Raw genomic sequence first — 26,413 nt, forward strand, 5'->3', positions numbered from 1 at the left:
CGCACCGCCACCGGCACAAGCAGCAGTGCGCGAAGAAGCGGCTCTTTCGCCTTCGGTAGACGGAGAGCCGGCAGCTTGCAGGAGGTGAAGAAGCAAGCCGCACGACACCAGCATTGTGTGCGCAGATGTCGAACTGCTGCGGGATGGTGGATTGCCACTCGCATGCCTTTGAAAATCACGTTAGCATGCGAATGGAAGAAGTTTTTGGACAACTTTGCAATGCATCTTGCTAGTGCTCCTGCAACACTCCGTGGAAACTCTTGCGGGTCTCTTTGCGCTGCGAGATGCAAAGAACTGGGTGAACTCGTCAAGCAAGATCGGAAGATGTTTGCAGTGCTGGCACACTTTCTTTCTCGGCGAGAAGTCATGGAGAAGCTTTTGGCTAGGATGCAGACGACGAGAGAGGCAGAAACCAAAAGTACGGAGCTGTCCGGAGCGAAGTGCCGCTCGCGGGCGTCTTTCGCCCGAAGCAGCGCTCCGGAGCGCACCGCCACCGGCACAAGCAGCAGTGCGCGAAGAAGCGGCTCTTTCGCCTTCGGTAGACGGAGAGCCGGCAGCTTGCAGGAGGTGAAGAAGCAAGCCGCACGACACCAGCATTGTGTGCGCAGCTTAGGAACTGCTGCGGGATGGTGGATTGCCACTCGCATGCCTTTGAAAATCACGTTAGCATGCGAATGGAAGAAGTTTTTGGACAACTTTGCAATGCATCTTGCTAGTGCTCCTGCAACACTCCGTGGAAACTCTTGCGGGTCTCTTTGCGCTGCGAGATGCAAAGAACTGGGTGAACTCGTCAAGCAAGATCGGAAGATGTTTGCAGAGCTGGCACACTTTCTCTCTCGGCGAGAAGTCATGGAGAAGCTTTTGGCTAGGATGCAGACGACGAGAGAGGCAGAAACCAAAAGTACGGAGCTGTCCGGAGCGAAGTGCCGCTCGCGGGTGTCTTTCGCCCGAAGCAGCGCTCCGGAGCGCACCGCCACCGGCACAAGCAGCAGTGCGCGAAGAAGCGGCTCTTTCGCCTTCGGTAGACGGAGAGCCGGCAGCTTGCAGGAGGTGAAGAAGCAAGCCGCACGACACCAGCATTGTGTGCGCAGCTGTCGAACTGCTGCGGGATGGTGGATTGCCACTCGCATGCCTTTGAAAATCACGTTAGCATGCGAATGGAAGAAGTTTTTGGACAACTTTGCAATGCATCTTGCTAGTGCTCCTGCAACACTCCGTGGAAACTCTTGCCGGTCTCTTTGCGCTGCGAGATGCAAAGAACTGGGTGAACTCGTCAAGCAAGATCGGAAGATGTTTGCAGTGCTGGCACACTTTCTTTCTCGGCGAGAAGTCATGGAGAAGCTTTTGGCTAGGATGCAGACGACGAGAGAGGCAGAAACCAAAAGTACGGAGCTGTCCGGAGCGAAGTGCCGCTGGCGGGCGTCTTTCGCCCGAAGCAGCGCTCCGGAGCGCACCGCCACCGGCACAAGCAGCAGTGCGCGAAGAAGCGGCTCTTTCGCCTTCGGTAGACGGAGAGCCGGCAGCTTGCAGGAGGTGAAGAAGCAAGCCGCACGACACCAGCATTGTGTGCGCAGATGTCGAACTGCTGCGGGATGGTGGATTGCCACTCGCATGCCTTTGAAAATCACGTTAGCATGCGAATGGAAGAAGTTTTTGGACAACTTTGCAATGCATCTTGCTAGTGCTCCTGCAACACTCCGTGGAAACTCTTGCGGGTCTCTTTGCGCTGCGAGATGCAAAGAACTGGGTGAACTCGTCAAGCAAGATCGGAAGATGTTTGCAGTGCTGGCACACTTTCTTTCTCGGCGAGAAGTCATGGAGAAGCTTTTGGCTAGGATGCAGACGACGAGAGAGGCAGAAACCAAAAGTACGGAGCTGTCCGGAGCGAAGTGCCGCTCGCGGGCGTCTTTCGCCCGAAGCAGCGCTCCGGAGCGCACCGCCACCGGCACAAGCAGCAGTGCGCGAAGAAGCGGCTCTTTCGCCTTCGGTAGACGGAGAGCCGGCAGCTTGCAGGAGGTGAAGAAGCAAGCCGCACGACACCAGCATTGTGTGCGCAGCTTAGGAACTGCTGCGGGATGGTGGATTGCCACTCGCATGCCTTTGAAAATCACGTTAGCATGCGAATGGAAGAAGTTTTTGGACAACTTTGCAATGCATCTTGCTAGTGCTCCTGCAACACTCCGTAGAAACTCTTGCGGGTCTCTTTGCGCTGCGAGATGCAAAGAACTGGGTGAACTCGTCAAGCAAGATCGGAAGATGTTTGCAGTGCTGGCACACTTTCTTTCTCGGCGAGAAGTCATGGAGAAGCTTTTGGCTAGGATGCAGACGACGAGAGAGGCAGAAACCAAAAGTACGGAGCTGTCCGGAGCGAAGTGCCGCTCGCGGGCGTCTTTCGCCCGAAGCAGCGCTCCGGAGCGCACCGCCACCGGCACAAGCAGCAGTGCGCGAAGAAGCGGCTCTTTCGCCTTCGGTAGACGGAGAGCCGGCAGCTTGCAGGAGGTGAAGAAGCAAGCCGCACGACACCAGCATTGTGTGCGCAGATGTCGAACTGCTGCGGGATGGTGGATTGCCACTCGCATGCCTTTGAAAATCACGTTAGCATGCGAATGGAAGAAGTTTTTGGACAACTTTGCAATGCATCTTGCTAGTGCTCCTGCAACACTCCGTGGAAACTCTTGCGGGTCTCTTTGCGCTGCGAGATGCAAAGAACTGGGTGAACTCGTCAAGCAAGATCGGAAGATGTTTGCAGTGCTGGCACACTTTCTTTCTCGGCGAGAAGTCATGGAGAAGCTTTTGGCTAGGATGCAGACGACGAGAGAGGCAGAAACCAAAAGTACGGAGCTGTCCGGAGCGAAGTGCCGCTCGCGGGCGTCTTTCGCCCGAAGCAGCGCTCCGGAGCGCACCGCCACCGGCACAAGCAGCAGTGCGCGAAGAAGCGGCTCTTTCGCCTTCGGTAGACGGAGAGCCGGCAGCTTGCAGGAGGTGAAGAAGCAAGCCGCACGACACCAGCATTGTGTGCGCAGATGTCGAACTGCTGCGGGATGGTGGATTGCCACTCGCATGCCTTTGAAAATCACGTTAGCATGCGAATGGAAGAAGTTTTTGGACAACTTTGCAATGCATCTTGCTAGTGCTCCTGCAACACTCCGTGGAAACTCTTGCGGGTCTCTTTGCGCTGCGAGATGCAAAGAACTGGGTGAACTCGTCAAGCAAGATCGGAAGATGTTTGCAGTGCTGGCACACTTTCTTTCTCGGCGAGAAGTCATGGAGAAGCTTTTGGCTAGGATGCAGACGACGAGAGAGGCAGAAACCAAAAGTACGGAGCTGTCCGGAGCGAAGTGCCGCTCGCGGGCGTCTTTCGCCCGAAGCAGCGCTCCGGAGCGCACCGCCACCGGCACAAGCAGCAGTGCGCGAAGAAGCGGCTCTTTCGCCTTCGGTAGACGGAGAGCCGGCAGCTTGCAGGAGGTGAAGAAGCAAGCCGCACGACACCAGCATTGTGTGCGCAGATGTCGAACTGCTGCGGGATGGTGGATTGCCACTCGCATGCCTTTGAAAATCACGTTAGCATGCGAATGGAAGAAGTTTTTGGACAACTTTGCAATGCATCTTGCTAGTGCTCCTGCAACACTCCGTGGAAACTCTTGCCGGTCTCTTTGCGCTGCGAGATGCAAAGAACTGGGTGAACTCGTCAAGCAAGATCGGAAGATGTTTGCAGTGCTGGCACACTTTCTTTCTCGGCGAGAAGTCATGGAGAAGCTTTTGGCTAGGATGCAGACGACGAGAGAGGCAGAAACCAAAAGTACGGAGCTGTCCGGAGCGAAGTGCCGCTCGCGGGCGTCTTTCGCCCGAAGCAGCGCTCCGGAGCGCACCGCCACCGGCACAAGCAGCAGTGCGCGAAGAAGCGGCTCTTTCGCCTTCGGTAGACGGAGAGCCGGCAGCTTGCAGGAGGTGAAGAAGCAAGCCGCACGACACCAGCATTGTGTGCGCAGCTGTCGAACTGCTGCGGGATGGTGGATTGCCACTCGCATGCCTTTGAAAATCACGTTAGCATGCGAATGGAAGAAGTTTTTGGACAACTTTGCAATGCATCTTGCTAGTGCTCCTGCAACACTCCGTGGAAACTCTTGCGGGTCTCTTTGCGCTGCGAGATGCAAAGAACTGGGTGAACTCGTCAAGCAAGATCGGAAGATGTTTGCAGTGCTGGCACACTTTCTCGGCGAGAAGTCATGGAGAAGCTTTTGGCTAGGATGCAGACGACGAGAGAGGCAGAAGACAAAAGTACGGAGCTGTCCGGAGCGAAGTGCCGCTCGCGGGCGTCTTTCGCCCGAAGCAGCGCTCCGGAGCGCACCGCCACCGGCACAAGCAGCAGTGCGCGAAGAAGCGGCTCTTTCGCCTTCGGTAGACGGAGAGCCGGCAGCTTGCAGGAGGTGAAGAAGCAAGCCGCACGACACCAGCATTGTGTGCGCAGATGTCGAACTGCTGCGGGATGGTGGATTGCCACTCGCATGCCTTTGAAAATCACGTTAGCATGCGAATGGAAGAAGTTTTTGGACAACTTTGCAATGCATCTTGCTAGTGCTCCTGCAACACTCCGTGGAAACTCTTGCGGGTCTCTTTGCGCTGCGAGATGCAAAGAACTGGGTGAACTCGTCAAGCAAGATCGGAAGATGTTTGCAGTGCTGGCACACTTTCTTTCTCGGCGAGAAGTCATGGAGAAGCTTTTGGCTAGGATGCAGACGACGAGAGAGGCAGAAACCAAAAGTACGGAGCTGTCCGGAGCGAAGTGCCGCTCGCGGGCGTCTTTCGCCCGAAGCAGCGCTCCGGAGCGCACCGCCACCGGCACAAGCAGCAGTGCGCGAAGAAGCGGCTCTTTCGCCTTCGGTAGACGGAGAGCCGGCAGCTTGCAGGAGGTGAAGAAGCAAGCCGCACGACACCAGCATTGTGTGCGCAGCTGTCGAACTGCTGCGGGATGGTGGATTGCCACTCGCATGCCTTTGAAAATCACGTTAGCATGCGAATGGAAGAAGTTTTTGGACAACTTTGCAATGCATCTTGCTAGTGCTCCTGCAACACTCCGTGGAAACTCTTGCGGGTCTCTTTGCGCTGCGAGATGCAAAGAACTGGGTGAACTCGTCAAGCAAGATCGGAAGATGTTTGCAGTGCTGGCACACTTTCTTTCTCGGCGAGAAGTCATGGAGAAGCTTTTGGCTAGGATGCAGACGACGAGAGAGGCAGAAACCAAAAGTACGGAGCTGTCCGGAGCGAAGTGCCGCTCGCGGGCGTCTTTCGCCCGAAGCAGCGCTCCGGAGCGCACCGCCACCGGCACAAGCAGCAGTGCGCGAAGAAGCGGCTCTTTCGCCTTCGGTAGACGGAGAGCCGGCAGCTTGCAGGAGGTGAAGAAGCAAGCCGCACGACACCAGCATTGTGTGCGCAGCTTAGGAACTGCTGCGGGATGGTGGATTGCCACTCGCATGCCTTTGAAAATCACGTTAGCATGCGAATGGAAGAAGTTTTTGGACAACTTTGCAATGCATCTTGCTAGTGCTCCTGCAACACTCCGTGGAAACTCTTGCGGGTCTCTTTGCGCTGCGAGATGCAAAGAACTGGGTGAACTCGTCAAGCAAGATCGGAAGATGTTTGCAGTGCTGGCACACTTTCTTTCTCGGCGAGAAGTCATGGAGAAGCTTTTGGCTAGGATGCAGACGACGAGAGAGGCAGAAACCAAAAGTACGGAGCTGTCCGGAGCGAAGTGCCGCTCGCGGGCGTCTTTCGCCCGAAGCAGCGCTCCGGAGCGCACCGCCACCGGCACAAGCAGCAGTGCGCGAAGAAGCGGCTCTTTCGCCTTCGGTAGACGGAGAGCCGGCAGCTTGCAGGAGGTGAAGAAGCAAGCCGCACGACACCAGCATTGTGTGCGCAGCTTAGGAACTGCTGCGGGATGGTGGATTGCCACTCGCATGCCTTTGAAAATCACGTTAGCATGCGAATGGAAGAAGTTTTTGGACAACTTTGCAATGCATCTTGCTAGTGCTCCTGCAACACTCCGTGGAAACTCTTGCGGGTCTCTTTGCGCTGCGAGATGCAAAGAACTGGGTGAACTCGTCAAGCAAGATCGGAAGATGTTTGCAGAGCTGGCACACTTTCTTTCTCGGCGAGAAGTCATGGAGAAGCTTTTGGCTAGGATGCAGACGACGAGAGAGGCAGAAACCAAAAGTACGGAGCTGTCCGGAGCGAAGTGCCGCTCGCGGGCGTCTTTCGCCCGAAGCAGCGCTCCGGAGCGCACCGCCACCGGCACAAGCAGCAGTGCGCGAAGAAGCGGCTCTTTCGCCTTCGGTAGACGGAGAGCCGGCAGCTTGCAGGAGGTGAAGAAGCAAGCCGCACGACACCAGCATTGTGTGCGCAGATGTCGAACTGCTGCGGGATGGTGGATTGCCACTCGCATGCCTTTGAAAATCACGTTAGCATGCGAATGGAAGAAGTTTTTGGACAACTTTGCAATGCATCTTGCTAGTGCTCCTGCAACACTCCGTGGAAACTCTTGCGGGTCTCTTTGCGCTGCGAGATGCAAAGTACTGGGTGAACTCGTCAAGCAAGATCGGAAGATGTTTGCAGTGCTGGCACACTTTCTTTCTCGGCGAGAAGTCATGGAGAAGCTTTTGGCTAGGATGCAGACGACGAGAGAGGCAGAAACCAAAAGTACGGAGCTGTCCGGAGCGAAGTGCCGCTCGCGGGCGTCTTTCGCCCGAAGCAGCGCTCCGGAGCGCACCGCCACCGGCACAAGCAGCAGTGCGCGAAGAAGCGGCTCTTTCGCCTTCGGTAGACGGAGAGCCGGCAGCTTGCAGGAGGTGAAGAAGCAAGCCGCACGACACCAGCATTGTGTGCGCAGATGTCGAACTGCTGCGGGATGGTGGATTGCCACTCGCATGCCTTTGAAAATCACGTTAGCATGCGAATGGAAGAAGTTTTTGGACAACTTTGCAATGCATCTTGCTAGTGCTCCTGCAACACTCCGTGGAAACTCTTGCGGGTCTCTTTGCGCTGCGAGATGCAAAGAACTGGGTGAACTCGTCAAGCAAGATCGGAAGATGTTTGCAGTGCTGGCACACTTTCTTTCTCGGCGAGAAGTCATGGAGAAGCTTTTGGCTAGGATGCAGACGACGAGAGAGGCAGAAGCCAAAAGTACGGAGCTGTCCGGAGCGAAGTGCCGCTCGCGGGCGTCTTTCGCCCGAAGCAGCGCTCCGGAGCGCACCGCCACCGGCACAAGCAGCAGTGCGCGAAGAAGCGGCTCTTTCGCCTTCGGTAGACGGAGAGCCGGCAGCTTGCAGGAGGTGAAGAAGCAAGCCGCACGACACCAGCATTGTGTGCGCAGCTGTCGAACTGCTGCGGGATGGTGGATTGCCACTCGCATGCCTTTGAAAATCACGTTAGCATGCGAATGGAAGAAGTTTTTGGACAACTTTGCAATGCATCTTGCTAGTGCTCCTGCAACACTCCGTGGAAACTCTTGCCGGTCTCTTTGCGCTGCGAGATGCAAAGAACTGGGTGAACTCGTCAAGCAAGATCGGAAGATGTTTGCAGTGCTGGCACACTTTCTTTCTCGGCGAGAAGTCATGGAGAAGCTTTTGGCTAGGATGCAGACGACGAGAGAGGCAGAAACCAAAAGTACGGAGCTGTCCGGAGCGAAGTGCCGCTCGCGGGCGTCTTTCGCCCGAAGCAGCGCTCCGGAGCGCACCGCCACCGGCACAAGCAGCAGTGCGCGAAGAAGCGGCTCTTTCGCCTTCGGTAGACGGAGAGCCGGCAGCTTGCAGGAGGTGAAGAAGCAAGCCGCACGACACCAGCATTGTGTGCGCAGATGTCGAACTGCTGCGGGATGGTGGATTGCCACTCGCATGCCTTTGAAAATCACGTTAGCATGCGAATGGAAGAAGTTTTTGGACAACTTTGCAATGCATCTTGCTAGTGCTCCTGCAACACTCCGTAGAAACTCTTGCGGGTCTCTTTGCGCTGCGAGATGCAAAGAACTGGGTGAACTCGTCAAGCAAGATCGGAAGATGTTTGCAGTGCTGGCACACTTTCTCTCTCGGCGAGAAGTCATGGAGAAGCTTTTGGCTAGGATGCAGACGACGAGAGAGGCAGAAGCCGGAGGTACGGAGCTGTCCGGAGCGAAGTGCCGCTCGCGGGCGTCTTTCGCCCGAAGCAGCGCTCCGGAGCGCACCGCCACCGGCACAAGCAGCAGTGCGCGAAGAAGCGGCTCTTTCGCCTTCGGTAGACGGAGAGCCGGCAGCTTGCAGGAGGTGAAGAAGCAAGCCGCACGACACCAGCATTGTGTGCGCCGATGTCGAACTGCTGCGGGATGGTGGATTGCCACTCGCATGCCTTTGAAAATCACGTTAGCATGCGAATGGAAGAAGTTTTTGGACAACTTTGCAATGCATCTTGCTAGTGCTCCTGCAACACTCCGTGGAAACTCTTGCGGGTCTCTTTGCGCTGCGAGATGCAAAGAACTGGGTGAACTCGTCAAGCAAGATCGGAAGATGTTTGCAGTGCTGGCACACTTTCTTTCTCGGCGAGAAGTCATGGAGAAGCTTTTGGCTAGGATGCAGACGACGAGAGAGGCAGAAACCAAAAGTACGGAGCTGTCCGGAGCGAAGTGCCGCTCGCGGGCGTCTTTCGCCCGAAGCAGCGCTCCGGAGCGCACCGCCACCGGCACAAGCAGCAGTGCGCGAAGAAGCGGCTCTTTCGCCTTCGGTAGACGGAGAGCCGGCAGCTTGCAGGAGGTGAAGAAGCAAGCCGCACGACACCAGCATTGTGTGCGCAGCTGTCGAACTGCTGCGGGATGGTGGATTGCCACTCGCATGCCTTTGAAAATCACGTTAGCATGCGAATGGAAGAAGTTTTTGGACAACTTTGCAATGCATCTTGCTAGTGCTCCTGCAACACTCCGTAGAAACTCTTGCGGGTCTCTTTGCGCTGCGAGATGCAAAGAACTGGGTGAACTCGTCAAGCAAGATCGGAAGATGTTTGCAGTGCTGGCACACTTTCTTTCTCGGCGAGAAGTCATGGAGAAGCTTTTGGCTAGGATGCAGACGACGAGAGAGGCAGAAACCAAAAGTACGGAGCTGTCCGGAGCGAAGTGCCGCTCGCGGGCGTCTTTCGCCCGAAGCAGCGCTCCGGAGCGCACCGCCACCGGCACAAGCAGCAGTGCGCGAAGAAGCGGCTCTTTCGCCTTCGGTAGACGGAGAGCCGGCAGCTTGCAGGAGGTGAAGAAGCAAGCCGCACGACACCAGCATTGTGTGCGCAGCTGTCGAACTGCTGCGGGATGGTGGATTGCCACTCGCATGCCTTTGAAAATCACGTTAGCATGCGAATGGAAGAAGTTTTTGGACAACTTTGCAATGCATCTTGCTAGTGCTCCTGCAACACTCCGTGGAAACTCTTGCGGGTCTCTTTGCGCTGCGAGATGCAAAGAACTGGGTGAACTCGTCAAGCAAGATCGGAAGATGTTTGCAGTGCTGGCACACTTTCTTTCTCGGCGAGAAGTCATGGAGAAGCTTTTGGCTAGGATGCAGACGACGAGAGAGGCAGAAACCAAAAGTACGGAGCTGTCCGGAGCGAAGTGCCGCTCGCGGGCGTCTTTCGCCCGAAGCAGCGCTCCGGAGCGCACCGCCACCGGCACAAGCAGCAGTGCGCGAAGAAGCGGCTCTTTCGCCTTCGGTAGACGGAGAGCCGGCAGCTTGCAGGAGGTGAAGAAGCAAGCCGCACGACACCAGCATTGTGTGCGCAGATGTCGAACTGCTGCGGGATGGTGGATTGCCACTCGCATGCCTTTGAAAATCACGTTAGCATGCGAATGGAAGAAGTTTTTGGACAACTTTGCAATGCATCTTGCTAGTGCTCCTGCAACACTCCGTGGAAACTCTTGCGGGTCTCTTTGCGCTGCGAGATGCAAAGAACTGGGTGAACTCGTCAAGCAAGATCGGAAGATGTTTGCAGTGCTGGCACACTTTCTTTCTCGGCGAGAAGTCATGGAGAAGCTTTTGGCTAGGATGCAGACGACGAGAGAGGCAGAAACCAAAAGTACGGAGCTGTCCGGAGCGAAGTGCCGCTCGCGGGCGTCTTTCGCCCGAAGCAGCGCTCCGGAGCGCACCGCCACCGGCACAAGCAGCAGTGCGCGAAGAAGCGGCTCTTTCGCCTTCGGTAGACGGAGAGCCGGCAGCTTGCAGGAGGTGAAGAAGCAAGCCGCACGACACCAGCATTGTGTGCGCAGATGTCGAACTGCTGCGGGATGGTGGATTGCCACTCGCATGCCTTTGAAAATCACGTTAGCATGCGAATGGAAGAAGTTTTTGGACAACTTTGCAATGCATCTTGCTAGTGCTCCTGCAACACTCCGTGGAAACTCTTGCGGGTCTCTTTGCGCTGCGAGATGCAAAGAACTGGGTGAACTCGTCAAGCAAGATCGGAAGATGTTTGCAGTGCTGGCACACTTTCTTTCTCGGCGAGAAGTCATGGAGAAGCTTTTGGCTAGGATGCAGACGACGAGAGAGGCAGAAACCAAAAGTACGGAGCTGTCCGGAGCGAAGTGCCGCTCGCGGGCGTCTTTCGCCCGAAGCAGCGCTCCGGAGCGCACCGCCACCGGCACAAGCAGCAGTGCGCGAAGAAGCGGCTCTTTCGCCTTCGGTAGACGGAGAGCCGGCAGCTTGCAGGAGGTGAAGAAGCAAGCCGCACGACACCAGCATTGTGTGCGCAGCTGTCGAACTGCTGCGGGATGGTGGATTGCCACTCGCATGCCTTTGAAAATCACGTTAGCATGCGAATGGAAGAAGTTTTTGGACAACTTTGCAATGCATCTTGCTAGTGCTCCTGCAACACTCCGTGGAAACTCTTGCGGGTCTCTTTGCGCTGCGAGATGCAAAGAACTGGGTGAACTCGTCAAGCAAGATCGGAAGATGTTTGCAGTGCTGGCACACTTTCTTTCTCGGCGAGAAGTCATGGAGAAGCTTTTGGCTAGGATGCAGACGACGAGAGAGGCAGAAACCAAAAGTACGGAGCTGTCCGGAGCGAAGTGCCGCTCGCGGGCGTCTTTCGCCCGAAGCAGCGCTCCGGAGCGCACCGCCACCGGCACAAGCAGCAGTGCGCGAAGAAGCGGCTCTTTCGCCTTCGGTAGACGGAGAGCCGGCAGCTTGCAGGAGGTGAAGAAGCAAGCCGCACGACACCAGCATTGTGTGCGCAGATGTCGAACTGCTGCGGGATGGTGGATTGCCACTCGCATGCCTTTGAAAATCACGTTAGCATGCGAATGGAAGAAGTTTTTGGACAACTTTGCAATGCATCTTGCTAGTGCTCCTGCAACACTCCGTGGAAACTCTTGCGGGTCTCTTTGCGCTGCGAGATGCAAAGAACTGGGTGAACTCGTCAAGCAAGATCGGAAGATGTTTGCAGTGCTGGCACACTTTCTTTCTCGGCGAGAAGTCATGGAGAAGCTTTTGGCTAGGATGCAGACGACGAGAGAGGCAGAAACCAAAAGTACGGAGCTGTCCGGAGCGAAGTGCCGCTCGCGGGCGTCTTTCGCCCGAAGCAGCGCTCCGGAGCGCACCGCCACCGGCACAAGCAGCAGTGCGCGAAGAAGCGGCTCTTTCGCCTTCGGTAGACGGAGAGCCGGCAGCTTGCAGGAGGTGAAGAAGCAAGCCGCACGACACCAGCATTGTGTGCGCAGATGTCGAACTGCTGCGGGATGGTGGATTGCCACTCGCATGCCTTTGAAAATCACGTTAGCATGCGAATGGAAGAAGTTTTTGGACAACTTTGCAATGCATCTTGCTAGTGCTCCTGCAACACTCCGTGGAAACTCTTGCGGGTCTCTTTGCGCTGCGAGATGCAAAGAACTGGGTGAACTCGTCAAGCAAGATCGGAAGATGTTTGCAGTGCTGGCACACTTTCTTTCTCGGCGAGAAGTCATGGAGAAGCTTTTGGCTAGGATGCAGACGACGAGAGAGGCAGAAACCAAAAGTACGGAGCTGTCCGGAGCGAAGTGCCGCTCGCGGGCGTCTTTCGCCCGAAGCAGCGCTCCGGAGCGCACCGCCACCGGCACAAGCAGCAGTGCGCGAAGAAGCGGCTCTTTCGCCTTCGGTAGACGGAGAGCCGGCAGCTTGCAGGAGGTGAAGAAGCAAGCCGCACGACACCAGCATTGTGTGCGCAGCTGTCGAACTGCTGCGGGATGGTGGATTGCCACTCGCATGCCTTTGAAAATCACGTTAGCATGCGAATGGAAGAAGTTTTTGGACAACTTTGCAATGCATCTTGCTAGTGCTCCTGCAACACTCCGTGGAAACTCTTGCGGGTCTCTTTGCGCTGCGAGATGCAAAGAACTGGGTGAACTCGTCAAGCAAGATCGGAAGATGTTTGCAGTGCTGGCACACTTTCTTTCTCGGCGAGAAGTCATGGAGAAGCTTTTGGCTAGGATGCAGACGACGAGAGAGGCAGAAACCAAAAGTACGGAGCTGTCCGGAGCGAAGTGCCGCTCGCGGGCGTCTTTCGCCCGAAGCAGCGCTCCGGAGCGCACCGCCACCGGCACAAGCAGCAGTGCGCGAAGAAGCGGCTCTTTCGCCTTCGGTAGACGGAGAGCCGGCAGCTTGCAGGAGGTGAAGAAGCAAGCCGCACGACACCAGCATTGTGTGCGCAGATGTCGAACTGCTGCGGGATGGTGGATTGCCACTCGCATGCCTTTGAAAATCACGTTAGCATGCGAATGGAAGAAGTTTTTGGACAACTTTGCAATGCATCTTGCTAGTGCTCCTGCAACACTCCGTGGAAACTCTTGCGGGTCTCTTTGCGCTGCGAGATGCAAAGAACTGGGTGAACTCGTCAAGCAAGATCGGAAGATGTTTGCAGTGCTGGCACACTTTCTTTCTCGGCGAGAAGTCATGGAGAAGCTTTTGGCTAGGATGCAGACGACGAGAGAGGCAGAAACCAAAAGTACGGAGCTGTCCGGAGCGAAGTGCCGCTCGCGGGCGTCTTTCGCCCGAAGCAGCGCTCCGGAGCGCACCGCCACCGGCACAAGCAGCAGTGCGCGAAGAAGCGGCTCTTTCGCCTTCGGTAGACGGAGAGCCGGCAGCTTGCAGGAGGTGAAGAAGCAAGCCGCACGACACCAGCATTGTGTGCGCAGCTGTCGAACTGCTGCGGGATGGTGGATTGCCACTCGCATGCCTTTGAAAATCACGTTAGCATGCGAATGGAAGAAGTTTTTGGACAACTTTGCAATGCATCTTGCTAGTGCTCCTGCAACACTCCGTAGAAACTCTTGCGGGTCTCTTTGCGCTGCGAGATGCAAAGAACTGGGTGAACTCGTCAAGCAAGATCGGAAGATGTTTGCAGTGCTGGCACACTTTCTTTCTCGGCGAGAAGTCATGGAGAAGCTTTTGGCTAGGATGCAGACGACGAGAGAGGCAGAAACCAAAAGTACGGAGCTGTCCGGAGCGAAGTGCCGCTCGCGGGCGTCTTTCGCCCGAAGCAGCGCTCCGGAGCGCACCGCCACCGGCACAAGCAGCAGTGCGCGAAGAAGCGGCTCTTTCGCCTTCGGTAGACGGAGAGCCGGCAGCTTGCAGGAGGTGAAGAAGCAAGCCGCACGACACCAGCATTGTGTGCGCAGATGTCGAACTGCTGCGGGATGGTGGATTGCCACTCGCATGCCTTTGAAAATCACGTTAGCATGCGAATGGAAGAAGTTTTTGGACAACTTTGCAATGCATCTTGCTAGTGCTCCTGCAACACTCCGTGGAAACTCTTGCCGGTCTCTTTGCGCTGCGAGATGCAAAGAACTGGGTGAACTCGTCAAGCAAGATCGGAAGATGTTTGCAGTGCTGGCACACTTTCTTTCTCGGCGAGAAGTCATGGAGAAGCTTTTGGCTAGGATGCAGACGACGAGAGAGGCAGAAACCAAAAGTACGGAGCTGTCCGGAGCGAAGTGCCGCTCGCGGGCGTCTTTCGCCCGAAGCAGCGCTCCGGAGCGCACCGCCACCGGCACAAGCAGCAGTGCGCGAAGAAGCGGCTCTTTCGCCTTCGGTAGACGGAGAGCCGGCAGCTTGCAGGAGGTGAAGAAGCAAGCCGCACGACACCAGCATTGTGTGCGCAGCTGTCGAACTGCTGCGGGATGGTGGATTGCCACTCGCATGCCTTTGAAAATCACGTTAGCATGCGAATGGAAGAAGTTTTTGGACAACTTTGCAATGCATCTTGCTAGTGCTCCTGCAACACTCCGTGGAAACTCTTGCGGGTCTCTTTGCGCTGCGAGATGCAAAGAACTGGGTGAACTCGTCAAGCAAGATCGGAAGATGTTTGCAGTGCTGGCACACTTTCTTTCTCGGCGAGAAGTCATGGAGAAGCTTTTGGCTAGGATGCAGACGACGAGAGAGGCAGAAACCAAAAGTACGGAGCTGTCCGGAGCGAAGTGCCGCTCGCGGGCGTCTTTCGCCCGAAGCAGCGCTCCGGAGCGCACCGCCACCGGCACAAGCAGCAGTGCGCGAAGAAGCGGCTCTTTCGCCTTCGGTAGACGGAGAGCCGGCAGCTTGCAGGAGGTGAAGAAGCAAGCCGCACGACACCAGCATTGTGTGCGCAGCTGTCGAACTGCTGCGGGATGGTGGATTGCCACTCGCATGCCTTTGAAAATCACGTTAGCATGCGAATGGAAGAAGTTTTTGGACAACTTTGCAATGCATCTTGCTAGTGCTCCTGCAACACTCCGTGGAAACTCTTGCGGGTCTCTTTGCGCTGCGAGATGCAAAGAACTGGGTGAACTCGTCAAGCAAGATCGGAAGATGTTTGCAGTGCTGGCACACTTTCTTTCTCGGCGAGAAGTCATGGAGAAGCTTTTGGCTAGGATGCAGACGACGAGAGAGGCAGAAACCAAAAGTACGGAGCTGTCCGGAGCGAAGTGCCGCTCGCGGGCGTCTTTCGCCCGAAGCAGCGCTCCGGAGCGCACCGCCACCGGCACAAGCAGCAGTGCGCGAAGAAGCGGCTCTTTCGCCTTCGGTAGACGGAGAGCCGGCAGCTTGCAGGAGGTGAAGAAGCAAGCCGCACGACACCAGCATTGTGTGCGCAGATGTCGAACTGCTGCGGGATGGTGGATTGCCACTCGCATGCCTTTGAAAATCACGTTAGCATGCGAATGGAAGAAGTTTTTGGACAACTTTGCAATGCATCTTGCTAGTGCTCCTGCAACACTCCGTGGAAACTCTTGCGGGTCTCTTTGCGCTGCGAGATGCAAAGAACTGGGTGAACTCGTCAAGCAAGATCGGAAGATGTTTGCAGTGCTGGCACACTTTCTCTCTCGGCGAGAAGTCATGGAGAAGCTTTTGGCTAGGATGCAGACGACGAGAGAGGCAGAAGCCAAAAGTACGGAGCTGTCCGGAGCGAAGTGCCGCTCGCGGGCGTCTTTCGCCCGAAGCAGCGCTCCGGAGCGCACCGCCACCGGCACAAGCAGCAGTGCGCGAAGAAGCGGCTCTTTCGCCTTCGGTAGACGGAGAGCCGGCAGCTTGCAGGAGGTGAAGAAGCAAGCCGCACGACACCAGCATTGTGTGCGCAGATGTCGAACTGCTGCGGGATGGTGGATTGCCACTCGCATGCCTTTGAAAATCACGTTAGCATGCGAATGGAAGAAGTTTTTGGACAACTTTGCAATGCATCTTGCTAGTGCTCCTGCAACACTCCGTGGAAACTCTTGCGGGTCTCTTTGCGCTGCGAGATGCAAAGAACTGGGTGAACTCGTCAAGCAAGATCGGAAGATGTTTGCAGAGCTGGCACACTTTCTTTCTCGGCGAGAAGTCATGGAGAAGCTTTTGGCTAGGATGCAGACGACGAGAGAGGCAGAAACCAAAAGTACGGAGCTGTCCGGAGCGAAGTGCCGCTCGCGGGCGTCTTTCGCCCGAAGCAGCGCTCCGGAGCGCACCGCCACCGGCACAAGCAGCAGTGCGCGAAGAAGCGGCTCTTTCGCCTTCGGTAGACGGAGAGCCGGCAGCTTGCAGGAGGTGAAGAAGCAAGCCGCACGACACCAGCATTGTGTGCGCAGATGTCGAACTGCTGCGGGATGGTGGATTGCCACTCGCATGCCTTTGAAAATCACGTTAGCATGCGAATGGAAGAAGTTTTTGGACAACTTTGCAATGCATCTTGCTAGTGCTCCTGCAACACTCCGTGGAAACTCTTGCGGGTCTCTTTGCGCTGCGAGATGCAAAGAACTGGGTGAACTCGTCAAGCAAGATCGGAAGATGTTTGCAGTGCTGGCACACTTTCTTTCTCGGCGAGAAGTCATGGAGAAGCTTTTGGCTAGGATGCAGACGACGAGAGAGGCAGAAACCAAAAGTACGGAGCTGTCCGGAGCGAAGTGCCGCTCGCGGGCGTCTTTCGCCCGAAGCAGCGCTCCGGAGCGCACCGCCACCGGCACAAGCAGCAGTGCGCGAAGAAGCGGCTCTTTCGCCTTCGGTAGACGGAGAGCCGGCAGCTTGCAGGAGGTGAAGAAGCAAGCCGCACGACAGCAGCATTGTGTGCGCAGATGTCGAACTGCTGCGGGATGGTGGATTGCCACTCGCATGCCTTTGAAAATCACGTTAGCATGCGAATGGAAGAAGTTTTTGGACAACTTTGCAATGCATCTTGCTAGTGCTCCTGCAACACTCCGTGGAAACTCTTGCGGGTCTCTTTGCGCTGCGAGATGCAAAGAACTGGGTGAACTCGTCAAGCAAGATCGGAAGATGTTTGCAGTGCTGGCACACTTTCTTTCTCGGCGAGAAGTCATGGAGAAGCTTTTGGCTAGGATGCAGACGACGAGAGAGGCAGAAACCAAAAGTACGGAGCTGTCCGGAGCGAAGTGCCGCTCGCGGGCGTCTTTCGCCCGAAGCAGCGCTCCGGAGCGCACCGCCACCGGCACAAGCAGCAGTGCGCGAAGAAGCGGCTCTTTCGCCTTCGGTAGACGGAGAGCCGGCAGCTTGCAGGAGGTGAAGAAGCAAGCCGCACGACACCAGCATTGTGTGCGCAGATGTCGAACTGCTGCGGGATGGTGGATTGCCACTCGCATGCCTTTGAAAATCACGTTAGCATGCGAATGGAAGAAGTTTTTGGACAACTTTGCAATGCATCTTGCTAGTGCTCCTGCAACACTCCGTGGAAACTCTTGCGGGTCTCTTTGCGCTGCGAGATGCAAAGAACTGGGTGAACTCGTCAAGCAAGATCGGAAGATGTTTGCAGAGCTGGCACACTTTCTTTCTCGGCGAGAAGTCATGGAGAAGCTTTTGGCTAGGATGCAGACGACGAGAGAGGCAGAAACCAAAAGTACGGAGCTGTCCGGAGCGAAGTGCCGCTCGCGGGCGTCTTTCGCCCGAAGCAGCGCTCCGGAGCGCACCGCCACCGGCACAAGCAGCAGTGCGCGAAGAAGCGGCTCTTTCGCCTTCGGTAGACGGAGAGCCGGCAGCTTGCAGGAGGTGAAGAAGCAAGCCGCACGACACCAGCATTGTGTGCGCAGATGTCGAACTTCTGCGGGATGGTGGATTGCCACTCGCATGCCTTTGAAAATCACGTTAGCATGCGAATGGAAGAAGTTTTTGGACAACTTTGCAATGCATCTTGCTAGTGCTCCTGCAACACTCCGTGGAAACTCTTGCGGTCTCCTTTGCGCTGCGAGATGCAAAGAACTGGGTGAACTCGTCAAGCAAGATCGGAAGATGTTTGCAGTGCTGGCACACTTTCTTTCTCGGCGAGAAGTCATGGAGAAGCTTTTGGCTAGGATGCAGACGACGAGAGAGGCAGAAACCAAAAGTACGGAGCTGTCCGGAGCGAAGTGCCGCTCGCGGGCGTCTTTCGCCCGAAGCAGCGCTCCGGAGCGCACCGCCACCGGCACAAGCAGCAGTGCGCGAAGAAGCGGCTCTTTCGCCTTCGGTAGACGGAGAGCCGGCAGCTTGCAGGAGGTGAAGAAGCAAGCCGCACGACACCAGCATTGTGTGCGCAGCTGTCGAACTGCTGCGGGATGGTGGATTGCCACTCGCATGCCTTTGAAAATCACGTTAGCATGCGAATGGAAGAAGTTTTTGGACAACTTTGCAATGCATCTTGCTAGTGCTCCTGCAACACTCCGTGGAAACTCTTGCGGGTCTCTTTGCGCTGCGAGATGCAAAGAACTGGGTGAACTCGTCAAGCAAGATCGGAAGATGTTTGCAGTGCTGGCACACTTTCTCTCTCGGCGAGAAGTCATGGAGAAGCTTTTGGCTAGGATGCAGACGACGAGAGAGGCAGAAACCAAAAGTACGGAGCTGTCCGGAGCGAAGTGCCGCTCGCGGGCGTCTTTCGCCCGAAGCAGCGCTCCGGAGCGCACCGCCACCGGCACAAGCAGCAGTGCGCGAAGAAGCGGCTCTTTCGCCTTCGGTAGACGGAGAGCCGGCAGCTTGCAGGAGGTGAAGAAGCAAGCCGCACGACACCAGCATTGTGTGCGCAGATGTCGAACTGCTGCGGGATGGTGGATTGCCACTCGCATGCCTTTGAAAATCACGTTAGCATGCGAATGGAAGAAGTTTTTGGACAACTTTGCAATGCATCTTGCTAGTGCTCCTGCAACACTCCGTGGAAACTCTTGCGGGTCTCTTTGCGCTGCGAGATGCAAAGAACTGGGTGAACTCGTCAAGCAAGATCGGAAGATGTTTGCAGTGCTGGCACACTTTCTTTCTCGGCGAGAAGTCATGGAGAAGCTTTTGGCTAGGATGCAGACGACGAGAGAGGCAGAAACCAAAAGTACGGAGCTGTCCGGAGCGAAGTGCCGCTCGCGGGCGTCTTTCGCCCGAAGCAGCGCTCCGGAGCGCACCGCCACCGGCACAAGCAGCAGTGCGCGAAGAAGCGGCTCTTTCGCCTTCGGTAGACGGAGAGCCGGCAGCTTGCAGGAGGTGAAGAAGCAAGCCGCACGACACCAGCATTGTGTGCGCAGATGTCGAACTTCTGCGGGATGGTGGATTGCCACTCGCATGCCTTTGAAAATCACGTTAGCATGCGAATGGAAGAAGTTTTTGGACAACTTTGCAATGCATCTTGCTAGTGCTCCTGCAACACTCCGTGGAAACTCTTGCGGGTCTCTTTGCGCTGCGAGATGCAAAGAACTGGGTGAACTCGTCAAGCAAGATCGGAAGATGTTTGCAGTGCTGGCACACTTTCTTTCTCGGCGAGAAGTCATGGAGAAGCTTTTGGCTAGGATGCAGACGACGAGAGAGGCAGAAACCAAAAGTACGGAGCTGTCCGGAGCGAAGTGCCGCTCGCGGGCGTCTTTCGCCCGAAGCAGCGCTCCGGAGCGCACCGCCACCGGCACAAGCAGCAGTGCGCGAAGAAGCGGCTCTTTCGCCTTCGGTAGACGGAGAGCCGGCAGCTTGCAGGAGGTGAAGAAGCAAGCCGCACGACACCAGCATTGTGTGCGCAGATGTCGAACTGCTGCGGGATGGTGGATTGCCACTCGCATGCCTTTGAAAATCACGTTAGCATGCGAATGGAAGAAGTTTTTGGACAACTTTGCAATGCATCTTGCTAGTGCTCCTGCAACACTCCGTGGAAACTCTTGCGGGTCTCTTTGCGCTGCGAGATGCAAAGAACTGGGTGAACTCGTCAAGCAAGATCGGAAGATGTTTGCAGTGCTGGCACACTTTCTTTCTCGGCGAGAAGTCATGGAGAAGCTTTTGGCTAGGATGCAGACGACGAGAGAGGCAGAAACCAAAAGTACGGAGCTGTCCGGAGCGAAGTGCCGCTCGCGGGCGTCTTTCGCCCGAAGCAGCGCTCCGGAGCGCACCGCCACCGGCACAAGCAGCAGTGCGCGAAGAAGCGGCTCTTTCGCCTTCGGTAGACGGAGAGCCGGCAGCTTGCAGGAGGTGAAGAAGCAAGCCGCACGACACCAGCATTGTGTGCGCAGATGTCGAACTGCTGCGGGATGGTGGATTGCCACTCGCATGCCTTTGAAAATCACGTTAGCATGCGAATGGAAGAAGTTTTTGGACAACTTTGCAATGCATCTTGCTAGTGCTCCTGCAACACTCCGTGGAAACTCTTGCGGGTCTCTTTGCGCTGCGAGATGCAAAGAACTGGGTGAACTCGTCAAGCAAGATCGGAAGATGTTTGCAGTGCTGGCACACTTTCTCTCTCGGCGAGAAGTCATGGAGAAGCTTTTGGCTAGGATGCAGACGACGAGAGAGGCAGAAGCCGGAGGTACGGAGCTGTCCGGAGCGAAGTGCCGCTCGCGGGCGTCTTTCGCCCGAAGCAGCGCTCCGGAGCGCACCGCCACCGGCACAAGCAGCAGTGCGCGAAGAAGCGGCTCTTTCGCCTTCGGTAGACGGAGAGCCGGCAGCTTGCAGGAGGTGAAGAAGCAAGCCGCACGACACCAGCATTGTGTGCGCAGCTGTCGAACTGCTGCGGGATGGTGGATTGCCACTCGCATGCCTTTGAAAATCACGTTAGCATGCGAATGGAAGAAGTTTTTGGACAACTTTGCAATGCATCTTGCTAGTGCTCCTGCAACACTCCGTGGAAACTCTTGCGGGTCTCTTTGCGCTGCGAGATGCAAAGAACTGGGTGAACTCGTCAAGCAAGATCGGAAGATGTTTGCAGTGCTGGCACACTTTCTTTCTCGGCGAGAAGTCATGGAGAAGCTTTTGGCTAGGATGCAGACGACGAGAGAGGCAGAAACCAAAAGTACGGAGCTGTCCGGAGCGAAGTGCCGCTCGCGGGCGTCTTTCGCCCGAAGCAGCGCTCCGGAGCGCACCGCCACCGGCACAAGCAGCAGTGCGCGAAGAAGCGGCTCTTTCGCCTTCGGTAGACGGAGAGCCGGCAGCTTGCAGGAGGTGAAGAAGCAAGCCGCACGACACCAGCATTGTGTGCGCAGATGTCGAACTGCTGCGGGATGGTGGATTGCCACTCGCATGCCTTTGAAAATCACGTTAGCATGCGAATGGAAGAAGTTTTTGGACAACTTTGCAATGCATCTTGCTAGTGCTCCTGCAACACTCCGTGGAAACTCTTGCGGGTCTCTTTGCGCTGCGAGATGCAAAGAACTGGGTGAACTCGTCAAGCAAGATCGGAAGATGTTTGCAGTGCTGGCACACTTTCTCTCTCGGCGAGAAGTCATGGAGAAGCTTTTGGCTAGGATGCAGACGACGAGAGAGGCAGAAGCCAAAAGTACGGAGCTGTCCGGAGCGAAGTGCCGCTCGCGGGCGTCTTTCGCCCGAAGCAGCGCTCCGGAGCGCACCGCCACCGGCACAAGCAGCAGTGCGCGAAGAAGCGGCTCTTTCGCCTTCGGTAGACGGAGAGCCGGCAGCTTGCAGGAGGTGAAGAAGCAAGCCGCACGACACCAGCATTGTGTGCGCAGATGTCGAACTGCTGCGGGATGGTGGATTGCCACTCGCATGCCTTTGAAAATCACGTTAGCATGCGAATGGAAGAAGTTTTTGGACAACTTTGCAATGCATCTTGCTAGAGCTCCTGCAACACTCCGTAGAAACTCTTGCGGGTCTCTTTGCGCTGCGAGATGCAAAGAACTGGGTGAACTCGTCAAGCAAGATCGGAAGATGTTTGCAGTGCTGGCACACTTTCTTTCTCGGCGAGAAGTCATGGAGAAGCTTTTGGCTAGGATGCAGACGACGAGAGAGGCAGAAGCCAAAAGTACGGAGCTGTCCGGAGCGAAGTGCCGCTCGCGGGCGTCTTTCGCCCGAAGCAGCGCTCCGGAGCGCACCGCCACCGGCACAAGCAGCAGTGCGCGAAGAAGCGGCTCTTTCGCCTTCGGTAGACGGAGAGCCGGCAGCTTGCAGGAGGTGAAGAAGCAAGCCGCACGACACCAGCATTGTGTGCGCAGATGTCGAACTGCTGCGGGATGGTGGATTGCCACTCGCATGCCTTTGAAAATCACGTTAGCATGCGAATGGAAGAAGTTTTTGGACAACTTTGCAATGCATCTTGCTAGAGCTCCTGAAACACTCCGTGGAAACTCTTGCGGGTCTCTTTGCGCTGCGAGATGCAAAGAACTGGGTGAACTCGTCAAGCAAGATCGGAAGATGTTTGCAGTGCTGGCACACTTTCTTTCTCGGCGAGAAGTCATGGAGAAGCTTTTGGCTAGGATGCAGACGACGAGAGAGGCAGAAACCAAAAGTACGGAGCTGTCCGGAGCGAAGTGCCGCTCGCGGGCGTCTTTCGCCCGAAGCAGCGCTCCGGAGCGCACCGCCACCGGCACAAGCAGCAGTGCGCGAAGAAGCGGCTCTTTCGCCTTCGGTAGACGGAGAGCCGGCAGCTTGCAGGAGGTGAAGAAGCAAGCCGCACGACACCAGCATTGTGTGCGCAGATGTCGAACTGCTGCGGGATGGTGGATTGCCACTCGCATGCCTTTGAAAATCACGTTAGCATGCGAATGGAAGAAGTTTTTGGACAACTTTGCAATGCATCTTGCTAGTGCTCCTGCAACACTCCGTGGAAACTCTTGCGGGTCTCTTTGCGCTGCGAGATGCAAAGAACTGGGTGAACTCGTCAAGCAAGATCGGAAGATGTTTGCAGTGCTGGCACACTTTCTTTCTCGGCGAGAAGTCATGGAGAAGCTTTTGGCTAGGATGCAGACGACGAGAGAGGCAGAAACCAAAAGTACGGAGCTGTCCGGAGCGAAGTGCCGCTCGCGGGCGTCTTTCGCCCGAAGCAGCGCTCCGGAGCGCACCGCCACCGGCACAAGCAGCAGTGCGCGAAGAAGCGGCTCTTTCGCCTTCGGTAGACGGAGAGCCGGCAGCTTGCAGGAGGTGAAGAAGCAAGCCGCACGACACCAGCATTGTGTGCGCAGATGTCGAACTGCTGCGGGATGGTGGATTGCCACTCGCATGCCTTTGAAAATCACGTTAGCATGCGAATGGAAGAAGTTTTTGGACAACTTTGCAATGCATCTTGCTAGTGCTCCTGCAACACTCCGTGGAAACTCTTGCGGGTCTCTTTGCGCTGCGAGATGCAAAGAACTGGGTGAACTCGTCAAGCAAGATCGGAAGATGTTTGCAGTGCTGGCACACTTTCTTTCTCGGCGAGAAGTCATGGAGAAGCTTTTGGCTAGGATGCAGACGACGAGAGAGGCAGAAACCAAAAGTACGGAGCTGTCCGGAGCGAAGTGCCGCTCGCGGGCGTCTTTCGCCCGAAGCAGCGCTCCGGAGCGCACCGCCACCGGCACAAGCAGCAGTGCGCGAAGAAGCGGCTCTTTCGCCTTCGGTAGACGGAGAGCCGGCAGCTTGCAGGAGGTGAAGAAGCAAGCCGCACGACACCAGCATTGTGTGCGCAGATGTCGAACTTCTGCGGGATGGTGGATTGCCACTCGCATGCCTTTGAAAATCACGTTAGCATGCGAATGGAAGAAGTTTTTGGACAACTTTGCAATGCATCTTGCTAGAGCTCCTGCAACACTCCGTGGAAACTCTTGCGGGTCTCTTTGCGCTGCGAGATGCAAAGAACTGGGTGAACTCGTCAAGCAAGATCGGAAGATGTTTGCAGTGCTGGCACACTTTCTTTCTCGGCGAGAAGTCATGGAGAAGCTTTTGGCTAGGATGCAGACGACGAGAGAGGCAGAAACCAAAAGTACGGAGCTGTCCGGAGCGAAGTGCCGCTCGCGGGCGTCTTTCGCCCGAAGCAGCGCTCCGGAGCGCACCGCCACCGGCACAAGCAGCAGTGCGCGAAGAAGCGGCTCTTTCGCCTTCGGTAGACGGAGAGCCGGCAGCTTGCAGGAGGTGAAGAAGCAAGCCGCACGACACCAGCATTGTGTGCGCAGATGTCGAACTGCTGCGGGATGGTGGATTGCCACTCGCATGCCTTTGAAAATCACGTTAGCATGCGAATGGAAGAAGTTTTTGGACAACTTTGCAATGCATCTTGCTAGTGCTCCTGCAACACTCCGTGGAAACTCTTGCGGGTCTCTTTGCGCTGCGAGATGCAAAGAACTGGGTGAACTCGTCAAGCAAGATCGGAAGATGTTTGCAGTGCTGGCACACTTTCTCTCTCGGCGAGAAGTCATGGAGAAGCTTTTGGCTAGGATGCAGACGACGAGAGAGGCAGAAACCAAAAGTACGGAGCTGTCCGGAGCGAAGTGCCGCTCGCGGGCGTCTTTCGCCCGAAGCAGCGCTCCGGAGCGCACCGCCACCGGCACAAGCAGCAGTGCGCGAAGAAGCGGCTCTTTCGCCTTCGGTAGACGGAGAGCCGGCAGCTTGCAGGAGGTGAAGAAGCAAGCCGCACGACACCAGCATTGTGTGCGCAGATGTCGAACTGCTGCGGGATGGTGGATTGCCACTCGCATGCCTTTGAAAATCACGTTAGCATGCGAATGGAAGAAGTTTTTGGACAACTTTGCAATGCATCTTGCTAGTGCTCCTGCAACACTCCGTGGAAACTCTTGCGGGTCTCTTTGCGCTGCGAGATGCAAAGAACTGGGTGAACTCGTCAAGCAAGATCGGAAGATGTTTGCAGTGCTGGCACACTTTCTTTCTCGGCGAGAAGTCATGGAGAAGCTTTTGGCTAGGATGCAGACGACGAGAGAGGCAGAAACCAAAAGTACGGAGCTGTCCGGAGCGAAGTGCCGCTCGCGGGCGTCTTTCGCCCGAAGCAGCGCTCCGGAGCGCACCGCCACCGGCACAAGCAGCAGTGCGCGAAGAAGCGGCTCTTTCGCCTTCGGTAGACGGAGAGCCGGCAGCTTGCAGGAGGTGAAGAAGCAAGCCGCACAACAGCAGCATTGTGTGCGCAGATGTCGAACTGCTGCGGGATGGTGGATTGCCACTCGCATGCCTTTGAAAATCACGTTAGCATGCGAATGGAAGAAGTTTTTGGACAACTTTGCAATGCATCTTGCTAGTGCTCCTGCAACACTCCGTGGAAACTCTTGCGGGTCTCTTTGCGCTGCGAGATGCAAAGAACTGGGTGAACTCGTCAAGCAAGATCGGAAGATGTTTGCAGTGCTGGCACACTTTCTTTCTCGGCGAGAAGTCATGGAGAAGCTTTTGGCTAGGATGCAGACGACGAGAGAGGCAGAAACCAAAAGTACGGAGCTGTCCGGAGCGAAGTGCCGCTCGCGGGCGTCTTTCGCCCGAAGCAGCGCTCCGGAGCGCACCGCCACCGGCACAAGCAGCAGTGCGCGAAGAAGCGGCTCTTTCGCCTTCGCTAGACGGAGAGCCGGCAGCTTGCAGGAGGTGAAGAAGCAAGCCGCACGACACCAGCATTGTGTGCGCAGATGTCGAACTGCTGCGGGATGGTGGATTGCCACTCGCATGCCTTTGAAAATCACGTTAGCATGCGAATGGAAGAAGTTTTTGGACAACTTTGCAATGCATCTTGCTAGTGCTCCTGCAACACTCCGTGGAAACTCTTGCGGGTCTCTTTGCGCTGCGAGATGCAAAGAACTGGGTGAACTCGTCAAGCAAGATCGGAAGATGTTTGCAGTGCTGGCACACTTTCTCTCTCGGCGAGAAGTCATGGAGAAGCTTTTGGCTAGGATGCAGACGACGAGAGAGGCAGAAGCCGGAGGTACGGAGCTGTCCGGAGCGAAGTGCCGCTCGCGGGCGTCTTTCGCCCGAAGCAGCGCTCCGGAGCGCACCGCCACCGGCACAAGCAGCAGTGCGCGAAGAAGCGGCTCTTTCGCCTTCGGTAGACGGAGAGCCGGCAGCTTGCAGGAGGTGAAGAAGCAAGCCGCACAACACCAGCATTGTGTGCGCAGATGTCGAACTGCTGCGGGATGGTGGATTGCCACTCGCATGCCTTTGAAAATCACGTTAGCATGCGAATGGAAGAAGTTTTTGGACAACTTTGCAATGCATCTTGCTAGAGCTCCTGAAACACTCCGTAGAAACTCTTGCGGGTCTCTTTGCGCTGCGAGATGCAAAGAACTGGGTGAACTCGTCAAGCAAGATCGGAAGATGTTTGCAGAGCTGGCACACTTTCTCTCTCGGCGAGAAGTCATGGAGAAGCTTTTGGCTAGGATGCAGACGACGAGAGAGGCAGAAACCAGAAGTACGGAGCTGTCCGGAGCGAAGTGCCGCTCGCGGGCGTCTTTCGCCCGAAGCAGCGCTCCGGAGCGCACCGCCACCGGCACAAGCAGCAGTGCGCGAAGAAGCGGCTCTTTCGCCTTCGGTAGACGGAGAGCCGGCAGCTTGCAGGAGGTGAAGAAGCAAGCCGCACGACACCAGCATTGTGTGCGCAGATGTCGAACTGCTGCGGGATGGTGGATTGCCACTCGCATGCCTTTGAAAATCACGTTAGCATGCGAATGGAAGAAGTTTTTGGACAACTTTGCAATGCATCTTGCTAGAGCTCCTGAAACACTCCGTGGAAACTCTTGCGGGTCTCTTTGCGCTGCGAGATGCAAAGAACTGGGTGAACTCGTCAAGCAAGATCGGAAGATGTTTGCAGT

Source organism: Motacilla alba, chromosome 1 (assembly GCF_015832195.1).
Source record: "Motacilla alba alba isolate MOTALB_02 chromosome 1, Motacilla_alba_V1.0_pri, whole genome shotgun sequence".
Classification (NCBI taxonomy): domain Eukaryota; kingdom Metazoa; phylum Chordata; class Aves; order Passeriformes; family Motacillidae; genus Motacilla; species Motacilla alba.